The sequence below is a fragment of the Pezoporus flaviventris genome, unplaced genomic scaffold (assembly GCF_033815535.1).
Source record: "Pezoporus flaviventris isolate CSIRO_AGI_PZ_B2104156 unplaced genomic scaffold, CSIRO_AGI_Pfla_v1 ptg000015l, whole genome shotgun sequence".
In the NCBI taxonomy this organism is placed as follows: Eukaryota; Metazoa; Chordata; class Aves; order Psittaciformes; family Psittacidae; genus Pezoporus; species Pezoporus flaviventris.
Genome location: NW_026892563.1, coordinates 1,088,055 through 1,103,509, shown reverse-complemented (window position 1 = coordinate 1,103,509; position 15,455 = coordinate 1,088,055). Strand labels below are relative to the sequence as shown.

General features: G+C 39.7%; 1 protein-coding gene across 5 annotated transcripts in view; it reads right to left on the bottom strand.

Annotated features, from left to right (window-relative positions):
• The window catches only part of REPS2 (RALBP1 associated Eps domain containing 2), a 99,607-nt gene that overhangs the window by 66,730 nt on the left and 17,422 nt on the right, over positions 1–15,455 (bottom strand). The window contains exon 1 of one of the 5 annotated variants that reach the window (XM_061453160.1): positions 4,956–5,093. The exons of the other annotated variants lie outside the window; for them this stretch is intronic. The gene's annotated coding sequence lies outside the window, so the exon portion shown is untranslated. Of the gene's footprint in view, positions 1–4,955; positions 5,094–15,455 lie in introns of those variants that run through there. 5 annotated transcript variants of the gene reach the window in all.

The window sequence follows — 15,455 nt, the reverse complement described above, 5'->3', positions numbered from 1 at the left end:
GACATCCCCCTGCACCCAGGCACTCCTGTGGGGATTATGGTCTCAACTTCTGCTTCACCCACAGACAGCGCTGGGATGGCAGCTACTGCGGCATTAAAACACCATGCAAAATCCCTAGGTGTACAGGGGGTGTACCTTAGAGTGATATTTATTAAGACTCCTTTCCTGCTATGGCATCCTACGCTTGCTGGCACAGAGCAACAGCTTCATAGCGATCTGTGTTTCCTCTCACTGGCTGCTGGAAAGAGGAAACACCGAGCAACAGTGACTTTCACACAGGGATTAGTGATGCTGTCACCTTCCTGAAAAGATACTGAGAGTTAATTTTCCATATCTTTTTCTATACTTTAAAATATTAAGGTTGCTGAATGCCATGAACGCTCTGCTTGCTTCTGATATGGAAACGTGAATATTTTATTCGGATCAAGCAGACTAAAATAATTTTATCAAGGGTACACCATCTCTCAAGAGCACAGTGCTGTTTCTCAAGCACACTTACAGCCAAACAACCTGAAACTGCCTCTCTATTCTGCTCTTTGGTGGGAACAACAGAAACATATTCTGTAGGCACAAGCTCCTCTCTGATATTTGTGCAATTAAATCCTGATCTCTTTCTTAATAGCCCAGAGAAAAAGATACAAGCTGACAAGAGTAGCCAACAATATTACCCAATTCATTGCAGGTATTCATATAGATTAATTGCAGTTACAGGCATTTACTCTTACATTTAAAGGTTTCTTGTACATTTACAGAAGAGGGTCTTGGGTCCATTCCTTCCAGACAACATTTCGTACTACTACACCAGCACCCTGCTTAAAGCTGCTAATGAGAGCAGCCCCTGTCTCCAGTGAACCCAGAGATAGGTATCAGATTAGCCTTTATCCAAATTTAATTCCTCAGAACATGCTGCCTGCTCAAATTTCCACAGCAGCTTAGACTGAATACTGCATTACTTTTTTGTTTCCCAGTTTTACCTTTTGCAGGGTCACTGCACATAGCCCCTTGATGGACAGATTACATTCAGTGATATGCAATACTGAAATTAAGCTAGTTTATGCAATATACTATTAAAAGTCTCCAAGATCCATCCAAATTAAAGGCATTGTATATGAATGTGATATGATTATTTTTTTTTTCCAAGCTAAAACTAGGCTCTTTTTCTAATAAAACAGAGAGCACTTTGCAACTAAGATACATGAAAACATCCCCTCAAATACAGGAGAAACATCAGTTCCGATTTCATTCAACTGGTGTTTAAAAAAAATAAATTTCTATCCTTTCCTGTTGTCAGTTTGGGTTGCACACTTTTCAGCAAACTAGCAAGGAAACTGATATTTTCTATTTGTGTGCTGCTAAACAGACACAAATGTAAATCTAAACAAGAGATTTTAATGAAGAACAACTGACAGTCAATATTCATTGCAGGTTTTTTTGTCTTCAGCAGAAAGCCGCAATCCTCCAGTGACAGCTGAATATTGTAGAAAAGTTTAATGAAGAAATGGTTGGAAATAATTTTTCATGGTGGCAGGTTACAGATGTTGCTTGCCAAAACTAACCTCAGGATGATAAATAGTCAAAAATTGATCTATTCAATGGTTTGTGAGGCAAGAACATGATGCTGAGTGGACCAGAACCGAGTTTAAATTTACCGCAAGGTGTAACTGCTTATATAAAACAATTTCATAGGTCATTTGCCAATTATGGATAAAATTTCATTTCACACAACATGTAAAAATATTTCTCAGAGAAGGATAGAAAACTATCATGTCTAATATTGTGTTTGCTCTCAGGCAGTCCTGGAACAGCCCCTCTCAGTTCAATGGGATTTCAGCAGGCACCCGTAAAACACACGACCATGCAGCCATAAGAAGGGGAGAAAGAGCCAGATCTAGGTGCCGGCACACTTTTCTGACAGGCCAGAAGTTCTTCTATGGTTGTAAAAATATATCCTTTCTTTTAAACAGATTACCAACTCATCAACATTAAAATTTAAAATGTAGCTATGACCTGTTCGGAAGAGTGGCTGTTTTACATTACCATTCTCCATGCAAACTTCTAATAAAAAAGCTTTAAATCTTGAGATGCTGGAAGACAAAGCAGATTTTTGTATTTATTATCCACTCACTGCTCTGCTCTATCGGCTGACAGCGAGTGTTATTTTTGTAATTGCTCCTTGAAGACATCCCACATGAAACAGCTTTTCCCAGCACAATCTGACATTGTTCCAGCTCTCCTGAGCACACTCCAAACAAGTTTCCACTGCAGCCTCCAAAAGCACTGACCTCGCAAACACCCTGGGCAGGTCTAATTTAGATTGCAAGAGCTAAACTTCAGGAAATGAACATGAGCCTAGAGCTGAAGTATGTTTTCCTTAAGTTAAAAAAGAGGTAAAATCAGAAACAGCTATTCCACAATCCCATGGATAGGCTGAAATGACCATCCTGCAGCCTCAAGGCAAGGTTTCCAGCTGTAAGGCAAAGGCAGAGGTAGGATTTTTGCTTTTCATTTATCCATTAACATTGCTACGGTACCCTCTGCATCTAACTGGCACAGTTTTCCCCTGTTCTGCACCCCTGTTGCTACCTGCCAAAAAGATGGTCACTGCTTGACACCTGTGGGCAAGCCCAGCCCAAAGGCACTCAAATCTGTGTAGGTTGTGAGATTCTAAAAGGAACACGTGTAAGCTGAATACATATTCAATGCACTTGGAAAGAATCACAGAGTAGTTTGAGTTGGAAGGGACGTACATAGGTCATCTGGTCCAACTCCTCTGCCATGAGCCAGGATAACTTCAACTAGCTCAAGCTGTTCAGAACCCCATCCAGCCTGGCCTCTAATGTCTCCAGGGATGACACATCCACCAACTCTTCGGCAACCTGTGCCAGTATTTTACCACCCCCATTGTCAAGAATTTTGCCCTCATATCCAGCCTCAATCTCCCCTCTTTTAGTTTAAAACCATTGCCCCTTGCCCTACTGCAACAAGCCGTGCTAAAAGTCTCTCCCATCTTCCTTATAGGCCCCTTTTAAGAACTGAAAGGCCACATCACTGGCATCTACGTTAAAGGAAAATTTCTTCTTGTACCTTTCATCTCAGCCCAACCAAAGCAAGCAAAACCTTTTTACTTGTCCTTTCTCAAGCCACAATGAGGTAGAAAGATTTTCCAATTCATCAACTACCGCTGTGTTTTAAAGAACATAGAATCATACAATAGTTAGGGTTGGAAAGGACCTCCAGATCATCTAGTTCCAACCCCCCTGCCATGGGCAGGGACACCTCAAACTAAACTATGTCAGTCTAGGCTCTGTCCAACCTCACCTTGTGAATGCTCCATCCCTGGTAGTGTTCAGCCTCCCTGGGCAACCCATTCCAGTGCCTCAGCACCCTCACAGTAAAAAAACTTCTTCCTTATATCCAAACTAAACTTCCCCTGTTTAAGTTTTAACCCGTTACCCTTTATCCTTTCACTATGGTCACTGATGAAGGGTCCCTCCCAGCATGCTCAGAGGCCCCCTTCAGATACTGGAAGGCTGCTATGAGGTCTCCATGCAGCCTTGTCTTCTCCAGGATGAACAGCCCCAACTTTCTCAGCCTGTCTTCATACGGGAGGTGCTCCAGTCCCCTGATCATCCTCGTGGCCCTCCTCTGGACTTGTTCCAACAGTTCCATGTCCTTTTTATGCTGAGGACACCAGAACTGCCCACAATACCCCAGGTGAGGTCTCATGATTGCAGAGTAGAGGGGCAGGATCACCTCCTTGAACCTGCTGGTCACGCTCCTTTTGATGCAGCCCAGGATACGGTTGGCTTTCTGGGCTGCGAGCGCACACTGAAGCCGGCTCATGTTCATTTTCTCATCAACCAACACCCCCAAGTCCTTCTCCGCAGGGCTGCTCTGAATCTCTTCTCTGCCCAACCTGTAGCTGTGCCTGGGATTGCTCCGACCCAGGTGTAGGACCTCGCACTTGGCATGGTTAAACTTCATGAGGTTGGCATCAGCCCACCTCACAAGCATGTCAAGGTCCCTCTGGATGGCATTCCTTCCCTCCAGGGTACCAGCCAAACCACACAGCTTGGTGTTATCGGCAAACTTGCTGAGGACGCACTCAATCCCACTGTCCATGTCAGCGACAAAGATGTTGAACATGTTGAAAAGCTTCTGCCACTATTACCACTATCCACTTCTGCACACCTCCTCCTCGGCCAATGCTCTCTGGATGACAACCAGCCTTCAAGCCACAGCTCAGACCTCAGCCATGGAGCAACCCCAGGCTCCCTTCTAGATCAACCACCCTCTTATAACTGTTTCAAAGACAAATATTTGCAGCAGTGGCTTATCAACAGCAACTTATCAACAGCTTATCTCAGAGTTGTTCATGCATCTGACCTATTTCACCTTTTTTTTATTTTTTTTAATTTGTGTTTACAGAGCTTTTGATCTGCTTGTTACAGACAAGTTTTGCTACATTCTTAAACAGGTATTTCTTTCTTAATGGATCATTGTTCAGGTATCTGTAATACTACCTGGCGCCTGTGGCTATGTATCTATCTCTGCATTATTTAAAGCAAAACAAGAAAAAAGGCATCCTCGATCCAGGAGGATTACTGCCTGGGAAGGCAACAGGAGGAAGGGGAACATGCTGAAGCAGTTACGTATCCAGCTGTACTGAGAAGAGGCTCTGCTATGGATTAGGTTCTTTAGCTCTTTTCCTTCCTATCAGTGGTATTTCTGTAATGATTTATTTTTTCTGTCGTCTTGCCTTTTAAAAACAGATGGTTTATCCATTTTAGACTTTTTTTTAAACATCACCTGAAGTGCTTACTAAAAATCTAGCTATTTTAAGCAAGCAGGATTCCAACAGCTAAAAAAAAAGGCATTTAGAACAGCATAGCTTAAGGCATGAGACAGCACATACACAGTAAATTTTTAAAGACCTAACTACAAAATGTTCTCACCGTTTCAGCTGTGCATGATCATTGCTTTACACTGAAAACCACCACAGTTTTAAACTGCAAGGCATGCTCCTGATCAACTGCCAAAGCATAGCAACTTCAGTTAACACAGCAGTAAAAGCAGCAGACACCAACCATATCTGTCAGGAAAAAACTTGCTGATAGCCCTGCCAGGGTTTCCCCAGATTTCCTCCTTTGGAACTACCCAGAACCATTTACATCCACCTGCCACATGTTTGTACATCCAGTGCAAAGCACTTCAGGAACAGGGAAGCATTCTTCAAGCAGCCCCAAGCAGAACGATCTATGCCAACACAAAGAACTACAAGGCTTATAATTCAGGGCACACTTGTGCACACACATATGCACACTCCCAGATAGAATTGCATGAAACAAACACCAAAACCATTTTCAAACAACTCTTGAGTCTCACAGTGAAGCTTAATAGCAAAAGTATTTTATATACTAGAAAAACTTGATTACTGTGCAGCGGTTAAACCCCCCAAAAGTACAAACACAAATGTTTCCACTCAGCAGAGCCTTGCAAGCAAGCAGGGCAGGAGCAGGGCACTCATGCTCAGTCAGTGCAAAGGTCTTCCAAGTCCTCTCTCTTGCACAACAGCCAGATGCAGATGCCTACAGAAACTCAAGCACATGAATCATGCGGTACTTGTCTTCAAGTAGGAAGACTGACAATGCCAGCATACCACAAAATATTGATCTGAACTGCACAGGTACCAGGACATGTGAGTCAGCACTGTTAATCAAAATATTTCATTTATTGAGTGTTGGTTAGAAAAATGCTGCCAGGGACTAAAGGCTGCTGATGCATGCTAATATTCATAAGCACTGAAGTACAGCTGAAAGAAATCCCATCTCCTACACTCAACCTTTCATCTTTAATATGCAAATGTTAATGAATCTTTTATCAGCACGTGACATGGAAAAGGTGGACACTTTCATCTAAGGTCAATCTTACTGGGAGGTTTAAGAACTATTGAGGAATTCCTGACAGTCTCCACACCAAATAAATTATTCTCATGATAGCACTGCCTACAGAATTAGGTCAGAGGTTGTTATATACATTGCTGGTACTTCACTCTGTCTTTCCTTTGAAAGAAAAGCCTAGTATCATCATCATCCTCACTAAACACATGCCTTTAAGAGTGTGTAAAAAGCCTGCAGGAGTGAAAGTAAATTGTTTTCAAAACCTCCTTGCCTTTTTCTTCTCGCTATTGGGAAAATGAATGCCCCAAGAACAGCATTCATCCACCTGAAATTGTTCTAGGTGTGTTTCATGTTCACTAGTTTCTATCAAACCCATATAAAAAACTCTGTGGGTCAATAAATACAGCTTGTGTCAATAAATTTGTATAGGGTGAAATTTTAATAAAGTTTATAACACTTGGAACACAAAAATTAGAAGTCTGAAAACAGGTTACTCCAGATTTTATAACTCAGCATAATGATATCAACCAGCAGTACGGATTTTTATAATATTATGAGTCCACTTATTCACTGAACTGCTTTACATTCTTTGTAGATAATCAGTTTCTTAGCATCTGGATATGGAAACGCAGATTTTCAGCAGGTCACTCTGAAACACTGCCCACACAGTCTTGCTAAAGTCACTATTAAGACCTGAAATCCCATGAAAATTTGCAGAGTACACAGAACTGGGTTATGGATGTTTTATCTGCTTTTCAAATCCTACTGAAGAAGCAGGGGAGCAAGCAAAATGTCCCGAGTAAAATGGCAAGTACAGAGCTGTCACACTGCCCCATCCATACAAGTAAATTGCAGGAAGCATCCACAGGACTTGTCTGAATTTCTCCTGATGCAATCCCCTGCTAAGAACATTTCATTCTCTTGGATGTGAGACATGAGTTTCATAAAGTCCATCCTATAGATGGTTAATACCAGACATCTGATATGTTGCAAATATGCTTCTTTAAAGGCACTAGTCATTCCAAGGATTTCTGTTTATTTTCCTGCTCACCTCTTCTCTTCCAAGAACATATCTAGGGATATAACAGAGAAGGTCCAGGACATTACGGAAGAGAACCCACGCCCTCAAACTCCTGCCCGCTTTGCAGACATTACCCTGAACTCCCTTAACCCACAAGCAACTGACACTGGAAGGAGAGCTTGATGGAAGCACGATATAACTATCCCACACTGAAATTTTAACAGGGCTGGCACTAGGCCAACCAAAATACACATCTGTTCCTAAAACTTTCATTTTCTAAGGGCTGAAATGAAAGTAGTATGGAAACCTTACTACTTGTGACAGTGAATGGAGAGATCTTCAGCACAGAAGCTGCAACAGCACCCAGTAGGAAAGAAAATACTGGATGATCACAAACATTAAAGCACAACACTATTTTTATCAAGGGACAGATTTTAGGGAAAAGTAGTATATTCTTGTGGTTTTAGCATTTTAGATCACTTCAGCAACCAAGCTGTTAATTACCTCAAGGAATACTTTCCACAAGCAGTATATACATTAGCACATTTTCATTTTGAGAGTCATTTTCACTGACTTAAAATGTGGCAGTCATTTATAAGCTTAAATTCATTACTTAGAATGACATTATTAACTCAAATGTGTATCAATATACTTATTTTTTAATATCTATTCAAAACACTGTCTATAGATACAAGACTAAAATTAAATGGAACTTGAAGATCAGCCTTAACAACCAGACTTTTGCTGGAAAGGTTTCTGCAATCTGTCCAAGCCTTTTTTATAAATGGAAGAATGGTCTCTCCATTGCTGCAGTTCAGATATGGATTAAAAAGCATACCCTGAGTTTAAAATAAATAAACTGAAAATACTGAGGTTTTATAATGGAGCATGAAGACATTTATAATGCAGGACTTTCCTAGCCTTCTTAAAAACACTTGACTGAATCTTATCCTACCTTTTGTCAAATTTCAGTCTCTTAACAGCACCCCGTGGACTGAGAAACCAATTATTCTTCTGGAAAAAAATCTCTACTGGTTTGGATTGAAGTAATTTTTGTTGAAGTCAAAATTCAGTATGAGTATTACTCATACAAAACAAGTATTACAGAAAAATCCACTTTATTTACATGCATCATGAAGTGTTAAGACTGGATTTACCTTATCCTCTGGAGAAGCTAACATCAACTCTTTGTTCAACTTACGAGCTAACTTACAACGTTCAGCAACGTAATTCCATTTTGTTCTCATGTTAAAACATCATCATAAAAAGTTTCAGTGTGAACAACACAGTTTGTGAAAACACCTCCCTACCACCCATAAGAAGTTCACCAAGCACACCTAAGGACCACAAAATAACTTGAAATGGCTGAAAGTGACAAGCTTTGAGTTTAGTAGTAAGGAGATAACATCTGTGGACACGCTGTAAGGTTTTATGAATAGACAATCAAAATATCCTCTCAAATTCAGAGACTCTTTCAGCACCTAAGGAAAAAAAAATGGAAACAACTACTTGATAAATGGTGAAGTCAAAGTACAGTGAAGAAAATGGGCAGAAAGGCATGTAATCTGCTTTGTGAATGTATAAAGATTAAGTGCTATCAGAAGTCTCTTTTGATACTTCTAATGTTGAACTCAAGGGAAGGCTACACAAAATAATGTAGCTTTTCAGTCAAATTTTTCTTTTCTCATTCAATGGTAGCGTTTAAAGACCTCATTCTGTACACTGCATTGCTAGGGGTGAATCTTGAAAAACAAAGCTATTTTAACTTGCCATCACCACTGAGAGGTCAACAGGACTGCCTACAGACAGTACCGCAGTATGCTTCTGCTGCCTCTACAACAGCTGCCTTATTATTTCCACATTTCTTTGCAACTACAACAAGGAAATACTTCAGGAGTTTCACCCTCAGATGCTATGCCAGGATAACTTTACGACGTGTTCCATTTGTAGGCGTTTTCACAGCTGAAAGCATACCAAGAGCAACCGAGAGCAAACCTTGTGACAATTACTGTGATCTTTACATACCCATGCAAAAACATTTCTCTACTTATTTTGGAAGATGAACTGCCTTTTCTTCTCAGTGAGTGTACTTTAACTTGTTGATGGGATGCAAACCCTCCAGCCACTATTGCAGTCCTGCTGCACCCAGTCACGCACCTCAGCCAAATTAGATGTAAATAAATAATTCATTTCGGATCATAATCAAACAGGGCACCTCACTCATCTCTGATTAAAATCAAACAAGGCACCTCACTATACCCCTCTACACAGGCACAAGACACTTGGATGCTGACCCCCACAGGCCGTGTTTTAACTCATAGTACCTCTGTGGAATCAAATTGGTTGCAGATGACAAGAGATCAAACACAGAACATACCTGAAGTTGACCACAAAGATTACAGTAAAAGATCTAATGTTTACAGTTTTACATTTCAGTGACAGCTCAAATTATTACAGTACAAGGCCTGTGAGGAAATTAAGAATCTTTTAGCTTTGAAGTTTCTGCGTAAACAGAATTTCTGCTGTGTAAGATCTAGTACACAGGATTTTATGCCAAATAATAAGGTAGTCTGGGAAACTAAAAAGCCACAGGCAGACATGGCTCAGAGTCACTCCAGCCACTGGGAGGTAGTAATCAAAACTCCCCACTCGGCAATCATCAGTATTTTACCTCATTTTGGCCAAGATCTTCTGGTCATGAGCAGCAGTAGCACAGCAGACTGACTGCAAGCATATTGAGCCGTCCTTCAGGTTTCCTCCCACAAGCTCTTACAAAATCCCTGTCCAAAGCTCAAGAGACACCCAGTTCTCCATCCTTCTCTGCCAGTACTGGAGCCTTTCCCCAACACCTTCAGCAGCTCAGGGGACAAGCAGCAGGGCAGTACCCCGCTGCCAACCTACCCCCTCCTGGGCTCACACCCCTGAGTGAGGGTTTTCAGAGCAGTACTTAAAGCCCCTCATTTTGTATGTAAGCATGCAAACAAAGGGCTAGACAAAGAGTTAAAGCAAATGTTGCTCTAAAAAAAACCATAACAAACAAAGCATGCAATTGATTGATTCAGCTCTCCCATGACTTTTGGGACAAAGGGGGACATAAGCAGGCTCCTAAAGCACCTCCCAGCACTTCCATGCACAAGGCATTCCCAGGGCATGCATGTGGGAAACATGCAAAGACCCCACCAAAATACAGTAACCTAAACCCAACAGGGGACTGATATATAGCAGAACTGGCCAAAAAAAACACAGCAGCAAAGTTATTAGCTGCAAGCTTCTGGATTTCACTGCAGAAAGCCTGGTGCAGCGATTAAAGCAGGATGGCCTCTCCAATAGAAGACTGTTCATAGCAAGTTTTTTCTACAAGACAAAACTCAAGTTAATCCCTCTGCATTTGTTTTCAGTAGGCCTTGGTTCCAGTAAATAAAACAATAAAGCTTTGCTTATACGTTAATGCTTAACATAATTAGTGCCATTCACCTTGTATCACAAGATTTTTTTAACTCGGGACAGTGCAACATAGATGAGTGCTTAAATATTCAGTACAGCAACACTGCTTGTTTCCATTTCCTTTCCTCCCAAATCTTTAATTGCTTAAGACAACTGTAAGACCTAAATATCACGATATACAAAACCAAATAATACACCACTCACAAAACACAGCTCTCTTGCAAAACCTTCCATAGCACTACACAAATAATACATCATTATTCAGCATTAACTTTTAGCAATACAGGTTTAAAGATATAGCAAACTATTTAGAAAAAAATATTTTTTTTTTTAATGCAAACCCACTTGAAAAAATCAAAATCTGTACATTAAAAAAAAAAGAGAGAGAGACCAAGAGTCACACAGGGTGCTTTATGTCTTTTGCAAAGTCCCAAAGGGAGCAGTTGATGGAACTTGTTTTCCAAGTCTTGGTAGCAGGGTGAAGATCTGTGCAATTTAAAATTAATTGATGTGTTATTAGGAGCATTGCCCTCAACTGAAATAGCCATAATTCACTGACAGAGAGGTAAGTCTGAAGTGGAATTCTGTAAAATGATTTTCTAACCACCAGGTCAGTTGCAATTTGAGTGGAACACCTGAGGCCGGTTCACTCTGGAAAGACAAAAGTCACTAATGGCACAGCCTATTTTTCATCTATCACAGATGCTGCATGATCCATCACACATCACTGCTGCAGCAATTTCTGCTCAACCTTTCTCCCCCATCCTCAGCTAAAGATAACAATAGCATAATCTGCGCTTGCGTCAAAACTGCTTTGGACTTCTAAGACTTCAATCAAATACTGAAAGTATATCTCTAACAGCCCCTTCTCCACACAGGGTATCTGCTGCACTGCACCAGGGAGCTGCACAGGCTTGCACAGCTGAGGGTAGCAACCCAATGCCTGAAATTTGCAATAGATATGCAAATCTCTGTTTAATTTCTAAGGTCTGGCCCAACTTCCAACAAACATTTGTGGCTCAAAATAGCAAATTAATGCATTAGAACTTAACACATTGGGCAAAGACTGCTGATTTATTTGACTCTGACGAGATGGGTAAAATGGAAAGTGATCTATGGCTGGTATTGCATACTGATTTCAGATCTCCAAAGGCACTAATGATCATGGCAGGAGACATATACTACTATCTGCAAAGCAAGAAGGAAGTGTTCAATGAAATCTTACTGATTTTCATCTAGTAGCAGAAACCCCACACACTGATTTTAAGAAAAATTTTTCACTTTTTTTTTTTTTACACAAAATATTACGACCGTTTCCAAAATAATTCCTATGTCTGTGCTTCCTCCTCCTACACATTCACAAGTAACATTTTCCCATTTTTGCACTAAGCAAATGAAAGCTTCTATCCCTGTCTCTCATTTCCACAAGCCAATTTTATAAGAACATAAACATGAGCATTTGTGACCCAGGTCTCATTTCACAAAAGGCACATGAGCCAGCACTTATCTTTAAGCCTGCAAGAAATCCTGCTGCAATCAAACGGGACAATTCACAAAGCCAGCATCACCGATGTTTGAATAATATCCAAAAACAGGGCTGTAAATCTCCACCTGCCTTAGAAAGACAGCTCTGAGCTTCTTTTCACAAACCCTGTTGATCTGTAAACTTGATATCTACAGTCTGCTCTCATAATGGCTATATTAAGCACTTCTTTAGCACTGGTCCATTGTTCAAGGAAAAGGAGCTCAGCAGAGACAGCAGAGGGATGCATTGGGAAAGGGTGGCCACGTACCAGTTCCACCCATGGCTGCCACCAAAACACCTTCTCCTGCTCTTGCACATAGTGAACTGTGTAAGGAGAGCTCACAAGGTATTTGAAATTCTCAAATTATTCAGAGTTTCTCATTTCTTCAGTCACAATGCAACAACTAACATACTTATTTTAATATAACTCCATTATTAGGACTAATCGCACAGCAGGCAAGGTATTTAAAAATATTAGCTGCGAGGCTTTTATGACTCTTTCACAGGACTTTCTGGAGTTAATCTAGAAAAAACAAAAAGACATCTGTACACATTCCTATATATTAAAATAAAAAGGATTTGTAAAAGACATGCAGCTTTTCTAAATACCTCTTAATTTTTAGCATTACTTTGCTCCAGCCTATGCACCAGGACAGTGAATGAACAATTCAGCAATCATTTTTCAATTGCTTTATTTTCTTCCTTGTTCTTTAATACTGGGAAGCTTCACATTTAGCAGAATTCTTCAGACAAATTATTGCTTTATGTAAATGAAAGCTAGATACCAAAAAACCAAGCCTGAATTGCATGCCAATTCACATCTTAAAGGCAGCCTCTCTTCCTTCTTCTAACCCTCTGCCTTACACTTTGCGCAATACCTGCACTAAATGAAACAGGAATCCTGCAGAGAAAACAGTTTATCTTGTAATTAAACCCTACAACGTGTTCACAAAAGGGGGCCAAAGTGCAAAAGCTTTATTAAGAGCAAAACCACAGAACACTTTTAATAAATCTATATTTTAGTAAGCACATACTCTTTGTATGACTGAGCTAGAAATTCTTTTTTCTCTAAGAGCTGTACAATTCAAAAATCTTCTCTGAGATTCACATTAAACAGCCCCATGAAAATTCACTAGGAAAGCTCATGAGCTGAAAACCCCCAAGTTTTTTAACTGCTTTGTTAGTTTGAAGCCTGAGAATAAGCAAAAGCAGTAGTACTTAACAAATATATACTCTTGCCCCTATTTTCCTTGCCTAAACCACTTAAACTCCTGAGAGTGCAGGAACCGCTTAAGCTTTTAATTCCATCAGTGCTTTTGCACAGGAATCTGTTGGCTTAGTAGACTTACAACAAGCACTTTGTTAAGCATGAGAAGCAAGATACAGGAAACGTCCTATCCCCAACAGTTGCCTACACTCTGGTCCCACCTAACAAATGTCGCTCTACCTAGCTGGCTGCTGCCCGGCAAGGGTGTTGCCACAGAAATTGCCTTCAACTTGGGATGAAGTTTTATTTTACCATGAGAAGTTAAATTTCAGATGTTCTTAAACCACAACAGCAGCTTACAGAAAGCAAGAAAAATAGAAAAGAAAAATATTGAAATAAGACAGAACAGACATTAGTGCTGCATTTCCTCACTTGAAATCTTTCAACTGTGGCTTAGTTTAATTTTCCTGTTGAAACTAGGTCAAAACACAGGAGTATTTTTTCCACTTGTGTGAATACTTAAATTTAGATCGCATTTCATCATTGGTATTGGGTTAGGCTGAAGGGAGGAAAGAAGGGGAAAAGAGTTAAGATATTGTTGTTTGGAGTTTTTTTGCCATACAAGTGGCAGGGGAAGAAATGCCAGTTTTTTACACTTTTCTCCTGTATTACCCATCCACAGAGTAACCAAAAAAGTTCCTCTATCCATGACCTGCTTCTCGCCACAGCTATAGGCTCACTGCTGAGCACAAACAGGAGTTTTGTCTGTCTTCAACTTCTTTGCCATGCTAACTTTCTAAAAAAATTGTTCTACAACACATGTACAAAGCAAATTCAGGCTCTAGAAACAACAATAGTTTCAAGCAGAAAAAATCTCAATGCTTCTACCCAGAAGCACTTTTTCTTCTGTAAACAAACCACTGTATACATATTTCATAACATTACCCATTTGAAAGACTCAGATTTTATAGAAAATATTACATCAAGGTAAAATCATTTTTAAAATAATCTGTGCTATGATTTTAGTTCTGGATTAAAACAACTTGCCTGCTCCAACAAGACAATTAAGTACAGCCTTGTGCATTACACAGTTTAAAAATAAATAAATAAATAAATAAATAAATAAAAAAGAAGAATAGTTTCTAATTGTCTGAAAAGTTTCTGGTGAGTACAAAGTCTTGAAGTACTGGGGACAGAGGGAGCCTTTTCTCAACATGTATCATAGAATCACAGAATGGTTTGGGTTGGAAAGGACCATAATATCACCTAGCTCCAAACCCCCTGCCATGGCCAGGGACACCTTCCACTAGACCAGGATGCATGGCAGATATACTGCATAAACTCACTACAACTTCAAAACCACATTTGTGATTGATGTCACAAATAATTCTGAATCTCTGCATGGTACATACCTTACTAGCTCTAAGGAGGTATTTAATACTGACAGATAAAATACAGCTTTGAGGAACTGTATGCCTGTACATTCAGGTGATCTTTAGATATATACAAAACAAGGATGATTTTAATTCTGACTAATGATGACAAATTGTGCTACCTTTTTCTCACAAATAAACAGTGAGAAATATATCAATCTGCTGTTTACTTTTATCTTTCTATGCAAACCAGCATGGAAAAAATGTGACAACTGTAAATGCTCCATTAAAGAGCAAAATCAAGCAAAATACCACAAAATTAATATTTAAACTTTGGGTACCACAATTAAAAAAAAAAAACAAAACAAAACATTGCTCAGAAAAATAACTCTGACTCCTTAAAATTGACCTGCCCTTTTAGAAACCTATTTGCTTACCTGTACTTTTCATTCTTCCAGATTCAGAATGTGGAAAACCCTTTGCTCACAACAAGTCATGCAAAAATGATCCAATTAAATACAGTTTATAATAGAAAATATTTGTATTTTGTACCTTTCTTTTTAATGTCACGATATATGGGCACCATACCCTTGTGTCTTTGTTTTCAAATCCCTCAGAACTGCTTTCATAATAATAATTCACACAACACTGAAAATCTTTGGCACCATACTTCAATGTCAAAAGGAATTAATTCAAACTGAAAAAATACAAAACCTTTTGTCCTTTTAAAAAAGAAATTTTAATAAGGTATATCAATCTGCAGTATTTACTGCACATCAAGAGTACAAATTTAATTCAGATTGCTTAAGAATACCAGATTTCTATTTTTTCCCAGCCTGCTATAAAAGCTGGAGGAATTTCCACGGCGTATTAACCTTAAAAATCTTGACACTCCCCAGCAGGAAATTGAATTTCTACAAAAACTTTGGGAAGGATTTGACTTGGATTCCTGCACAAGGTATTTACAGCCTCTTTAGGTCCAAAC